Source organism: Triticum aestivum, chromosome 7A (genome assembly GCF_018294505.1).
Source record: "Triticum aestivum cultivar Chinese Spring chromosome 7A, IWGSC CS RefSeq v2.1, whole genome shotgun sequence".
Lineage (NCBI taxonomy): Eukaryota > Viridiplantae > Streptophyta > Magnoliopsida > Poales > Poaceae > Triticum > Triticum aestivum.
The window spans coordinates 36,709,870-36,716,377 of NC_057812.1; the positions used below are offsets into that span (position 1 = coordinate 36,709,870).

At 44.9% G+C, this 6,508-nt stretch overlaps 1 pseudogene; it reads right to left on the bottom strand.

Moving 5' to 3' along the window:
- The window catches only part of LOC123151021 (NAC domain-containing protein 43-like), a 2,878-nt pseudogene extending 1,781 nt beyond the window's left edge, over window positions 1-1,097 (bottom strand).
- Window positions 1,098-6,508: the final 5,411 nt, after the last annotated feature.

Genomic DNA, 6,508 nt, shown 5'->3' on the forward strand with positions numbered 1-6,508 from the left:
CGTAGGTCTACCATTGCTTTGCATTATGTCATGTGTGTACCCATTCTCAACCACCACCTGGACATACAGTCGCATATGTGCCACGTGAGCATACACCTAAGTACGTACCTACATAGTACACTTAATTAATCACCCGCAAAAAAATAGTACACTTAATTATCGCATGCATGCATCACTAGCAAGCTATCGTGCATGCAGTACGTTTTACAGTGTGGACCGTAAATACGTACCAGGGATGAGGCGCCGGAGTAGTAGGGGGCGTTGCCGGCGGCTGGGTTGCCCGGGTTGTTTCCCGGGGTTGTGGCGTCGTCGAGGCGGTACTCGTGCATAATCCAGTCGGACTTGTGGCCGTGCGGGGCGCGGCCCTTGTAGAAGACGAGGGTCTTGCGCATGCCGATGCGGCTGGAGCCGGCGGCAGAGTAGATGGCCTTGTCCCGGCCGGTGGCCTTCCAGAACCCGGCGGCCGTGGCGCGGTTGGTGCGCGTCCCCGTTGGATATTTCTTGTCCTTGTGGCTGAACAGGTACCAGTCGTTCTGCGGGCCTGTTCCGATCCGGCAGAGCTCTGCATGAAGTATTCCATGGCCAATTAGTTCACCATACATACATGAGTACCAACATGACATGCATACTTGCATTGTGCAATTGCACCGGGACAGTAGACGATGAACGAAGGAACTCATGCACTCACCTTGGATGTCCCATGGCTCGAGCTTGGTGAGGTCGACGTCGCGGATGACGTCCAGGTCCATGCGCTGCGGGGCCACCTTCTTGGTGAGGTAGTAGGTGAGCAGCTCCTCCTCCATCGGGTGGAACCGGAACCCCGGCGGCACCACCGACTGCCCGTTCACGGAGATGCTCATGATCGAAATGGAGGGGAGACGATGGAGTTGAGTTGAAGGGAATGGAGTTTGTTGCCGGTGATGGGGTACAAGGAAACAACTGCAACGGACGTGGGTGGTTATATATAGCTACTGATGGGTCGAGCAAGCACACTGGCTCAGCCACAGCTCTAGCTCCAGCTAGCTAGGTAGGGGAAGTGCCACCAACCTTGATAGGGAAACGCCAAGACGACAGTAGTCCCTGCCGGCAAGGGGAAGAGAGAGTGAGAAGAGGAAGGGGGCCGGGAAAGGAGAGAGGACACGCAACCTTAAAAATCTCCACGAAAACCACACCCAAAACCGAACTGATCCCCTCTGCGTCACCTCCAGCGCCGGGCAAAATCATCAGGCATCACAGCATGACATGGCCACCGTAACCACCACTGCAACTACTGCAACAGCACCAACGGCATCATCGATCATCGACAGGGACGGGTGTCGACGATCTCTCTTCTTTTTTTCATGTTCATGCATGACCTTTTTATAATTTAAAAGAAAATTAAGCTGCAGAAAGTAAAAGATGTGCGTGTGCCAGCCGTTTCTCTCTTCTCTTTCATGTTCATCCATGATGTTGTGACAAAATTGTTAGGATGATCTCCACCGTGTGGGCCTAACGGCCCACCGGGCCCTTAGATCTGCACCCTGATCGGGGGCGCTCAACCTACTATGGGTGACGGGCCCCTGTCACCTGCACTATATAAAGAGATGGGGGTCGGCGGCTCGCATCACGAGGTTCGTCGCACAGCCGTACACCCCACCTAATCCCCTACCGATCTAGGGTTAGTGCAGTGCTGATGGGAAGCTCCGCCACCACTACTCTCTGCCACCACCGCCGCCATCCACCATGGCCGGCAACTGGAGCTCCTCGAGCCACAAGGAGAAGGTAGGTTCACCGGATTAATCTACCCTACCCGATCCACAGATCTATCAATGGTATCAGCCAGATTGGGTTAGATTTTTTCGCTTGAAAAGAAACAGAGAAATCAAAGCAAAAGAAATCCCCTCCCTAAAGAACCCTAAAAAGACAGGGCAAAGTTTTCATCGGAGAAGGGCCTCGGGCCTCGCCGGTAAAGAGCGCCGCCGCAAGGCCGCGCCAGTTCCTCTCGATCCCCACACGCATCGGCAAGCCGAGGTGCAGGGATGAAGAACCTACCCCGATAGGGGCAAAGAGCACCGCGGCCAGACCGTTCGACGGCGGCGCGCTCACCTCAAAGGGAACGCGCGACCGGCGAAGGGGCCGGCAACGGTGCACGCCGGCGGAGGGGAAGCAGCCGCGCGTCTCTGCTCTCTGCTCTCTCTCTCTCTCACTCGCGAACAGACAGGAGGGAGAAAAAGGAAGGGGAAAAGAAGGCGGCCGGGCGCGGCGCGGTGGCGCGACGCCGTCGCCGGCGGCTGGGGCGAACTCCTCTTTTCCTGCTGTCTCCAGTGAGGAGAACAACAGCGAGCGCGCGAAGGGGAGTAGAGGGCTTGGCAGCGCCTCTCTCTCGCTCTCTCTGTCATAGGAGAAACAGAGGAGGGGAACAAGAGCAGGCTCGCGCACAGCGATGGCCGCTCGATGCCGTCGCCGGCGGCAGGAAAGAGACTCGCCGGCGCCTAGCGGACAGGAGCAGAAGATGGCTCCGCCGCGCCCTTATCTCTCTCTCTCTCTCTGATTTTGGAAAAGAAGAAGAAAAGGAAAAGGGGAAAGGAAAGAAAGCCGCGTCGCGGCGCGGTGGCAACCGCCGCCGGCAGCCGGGTAGTCGCTGTCTCTGGCGATCGAGAGAGAGAGACAGAAGGGTCGAGGCGAACGAGACGAATGGGGACGCTAGGTTTCGATCGGGAGGAACCCTCCCAGTTTTCTTCTAGCGAAATCGGCGCTGGACCGTCCGATCCTGATCGACGGTCACCGGCGAAACCCTAGCAGCAGACCGGGCCAATGGGCTGAAAGCGTGCGTGGGCCGAGGAGCTCGGGCGGCCGAGCGGCGCTCGCCCAGCAGGCCGCTGGACTAGGCCGGTTTCGGCCAGAAGTGGCCTGCACGGCGCACGCAGTCCAGGCCGAAGGGGCGCGGCTACTGTACAGTTTTTTCTTGTCCAGTTTCGGGCTAATTATAATACAGTTTTTTCTATTCAAATTATTCAGAGAAAATTTTTGTTTAGAAAACAGAAAAGTAAAAGTAATGCTTCTGAAAAGCAAAAAGTTCATGATTTTTTTTCTATTCATGTTTTTTCGCTATAAATAAAAATAGAAGTGTTTTTAAAGGTGAATAGAACTAAAGAAAAAAGATTAAATTGTTGCTTCTCTAATGCAATTTTGAACCAACCGGTTAAAATTGCTTAGAGAGTAAAAGAGTATAGAATTATTTCTGAATAGAATATTGTAATGTTTCCGCTGCAAAGAAAAAGTTTTATCCTCCAATTAATTTGGAACCAACGGGAAAATTTAATTGGAAGAACTGTTCTTAGCAAAGTTTTTTCACTTATGGGTGAAATCAGATTGAGATAGCTTCTGCTATGACAGTACAAAGATATTTGATTAAAGTTTAATTATGGTATTGTTATTTTCTATGACAATATTATAATTCAATGAGTCTTATAGTTAAAATTTCAAACCTCTGATAAATTTTGTATCAAAGTGATCAATTTTCAAAGAACAGTTAAAGATAAAGAAATGCTCTTGAACTAGAGAAATGTATAATTCTTGTTTCCGCTGCAATAAAGTTGATGATGATGATTATTTCTGAGCAAAGTTGTTTAATAGAAATACTATTATCACATTGTTTATGAATTATATGCATTATTTTCATTTCCGCCCAACGGTGATATGGAATTAATGTAGAAGAATGAGTTTTATTCTAATTCTACCAGAACAATGATTTAGAGTATAAAAAGGAAGTTTTGCAAAAGTTTAGTGTGCATATTTTTTAACCAGACCAACGTAGGGTTATTTTTATGCTCATTATTGTTGATTATTGACTAAGTTTTCTCAGACTAAAAGTTTTCCATGCTTTCATTCATGAAAGCGAATGGTTGGGTACTTGTGACCCGAAAGATGACCAAGAAAGGTCATAACGTGAGATAGTATGTTCTCTCTAAAGAATGGTTTCAAAAGAAAAGAGATAGATCATTGAGAGTCTTGGTTGACGAATGTCTTTCATGTACTCTCTATGATTTGAGATAAAACGAGCAACATGCGTGTTTAATTTGACCAACGTCGGATCACGCATGTGTGTTAAAGAGCAATCGGATTTATTTATAAATTTGATAATTGAATATGCAGTCAAAAGAGTCAATTCTGGCATTTATGTCCCTTACAGGGAATTACCCGCATGGCGGGAAAAGATGATTATGATAAAACCCGCATGGCAGGATAAGTCTCGGAAAATCCCTGCGTAACCCATATGGCGTCAGCAATTTTCTCAGACTTATCCTGTATGACAGGAGAAAGACATGATGACTCATGTGCTTTTAATGTGTCCCACTCTGGGAGAAAAGTATGGAGTAGCTATTATGCTTTCCTAGTATCGACCGTACACCTTATGTGTAATGGTCATTAAGCACTCAATAAATCCAAAGACATTAAAAGTTACAAATGAACCTAAAGATAAGAATTATATGCAAGTGTGACTTGCAAAAGTACTAATGATAAAGAACTCTATTGAGTTTCTGAAATGGAATGAGGAAAAAGTACTCCCATACTAGTTAAAAGATAACTTCATTTTGTATGAAGAGATAACTTCATTTCGTATGAAGTAATCTGATGAATGAAGTAGATAATCAAAGTTCCTCAATTCACAAGACTTATCAATGGTTTTCGAAATTGTGGCAAAAAAAAGTTCTTGCCACATTTCGAGGGGGAGAAAGATATATGAGACAAATTAAGAATGATGAAACTCCCCTATACTTTAGATAATGTGATGAAGAATGTAATCGTCTCGGGAGTATGACGGTCATATAAATACCCCTAAAGAAAAGAAATAGTTGTATTTCTGGATCTTTTACAGTTCCGAAAGTAGAGTAAGGAATACTAAGACGATGCTTAAAGTGCCATAAAGAAGAAAGTTTTAAAAGAATAAACCCAAATTATAAAGTTTAAAGATACGGCATTTTCCATATGAGAGAAGTGCCAGTACCTGAGAAACTGATGGTTTCAAGGAATGAGAAAAACAGATACTTCTGATTACTATAATGTCTATGTTAGTGAAATTCAAATGGAGGTTGATCCCACCTCATTTAAAGCGCTCATTCGAGCTTTGAGAAGTGTCTGCTTATCTAAATAATAAGAGACTATGTGAGATGAAGTGAAATTGGTGAATCCCGACGATGTTCAGGACTGATGAGTAATTTTCAATGGAGCCAAAACAGTAGGCTGTAAAGAGTCTACAAGAACAATGTGACTCCAAAGGAAATATGTAAAGGTGTAAAACACGACTTAAATCGAAAGGTTTTTGCGCGTTTTGCACTGAATAGATTACAATGAGTGTTGGTAGCACATCATGATCTGTGTTACATCAGATGAAAGATATTATGATCTGAGTTACATCAGATGAAAGTAAAGAACACAAGGGATACTACCTGAAGAAGTCCTTTATGGACTAAAGCAATCAAATGTTGTTTGGGGTTAAAGAAAATGAGAGGACAATTGTATTCGTGCAAAGTTATAGAATGGGAAATTCATTTCCTAATCCTGTGCATGTGGATGGCATCCTACTTGCTAGTGGTGATGTCAACCTACTGCAGGAGGAGAAAAGAAGTTCTTGTCCTCAAAGTTCAAAAGAATGTTCTCGGTAGAGTGTCTCTCGTTATAATTATCGAGATTCAACATGAAAAGAATAAAAGGGGTATTAGGAATGTCACATGGACATGCTAAGAAATGTCTCTAAAGTATGCATGCGAGAAAACCTACGCCTGTTCTTATAGTCAAGGGTAATAGGACTGGAAACTATGGTGTTCCAAAAGTTGTTGAGAAAAGATTGAAAACGGATATGATACCATATGCTTTCAGTTGTTGGAAGCTCAATATATTACCCTGACACAGTTCACATATCCGGGTTGTTTGGCAATGTCCAGTCCATATATAGATCACTGGAATGGAGTCAAAGATATCGGCCTCAAGTTGAAAGAAATAAGTGCTCTCAAAAGATTGTGAGTACAAAGATATGACTTGTGAAATGTATAGCGAAATCCATAATTGTCGCTAACTTTCATACTTGGAGGTTTTTGTGTGAAAAAGCTCCAAAGAATGAAACAATTATCATCAATGTGATGCAAAGATATGTTATAGCTTGATATGAGGCTGAGAGACAAGCAAAATGGTTAAGGAGACCTGTACCCGGAGTTGATAATGGTTTACAACAGCAATAACCATTTTAAGTTTTTCGCTCCTATGACAACGAGTCAAGTGTTGATGCCAAACACACTGACATAGAGTTATGCGTTGTAAAGGAGAAAGTCCGGAATTATGTAGAAATGCTTGAAGCATAAAAGCAACAGACAAGTGTTTGCAGATCTGCTTATTAAAGGCTTACCGCCCAGTGTGTTCGGAGAACACACAGTGGACATGGGTTTTATGGTATAGTCTAAAATTTTCGGACAACAAAAGGGCCAAAGATTAAAGAATTTGTTTCAAAAAAGAGAGGTACGTTGTGGCTGTC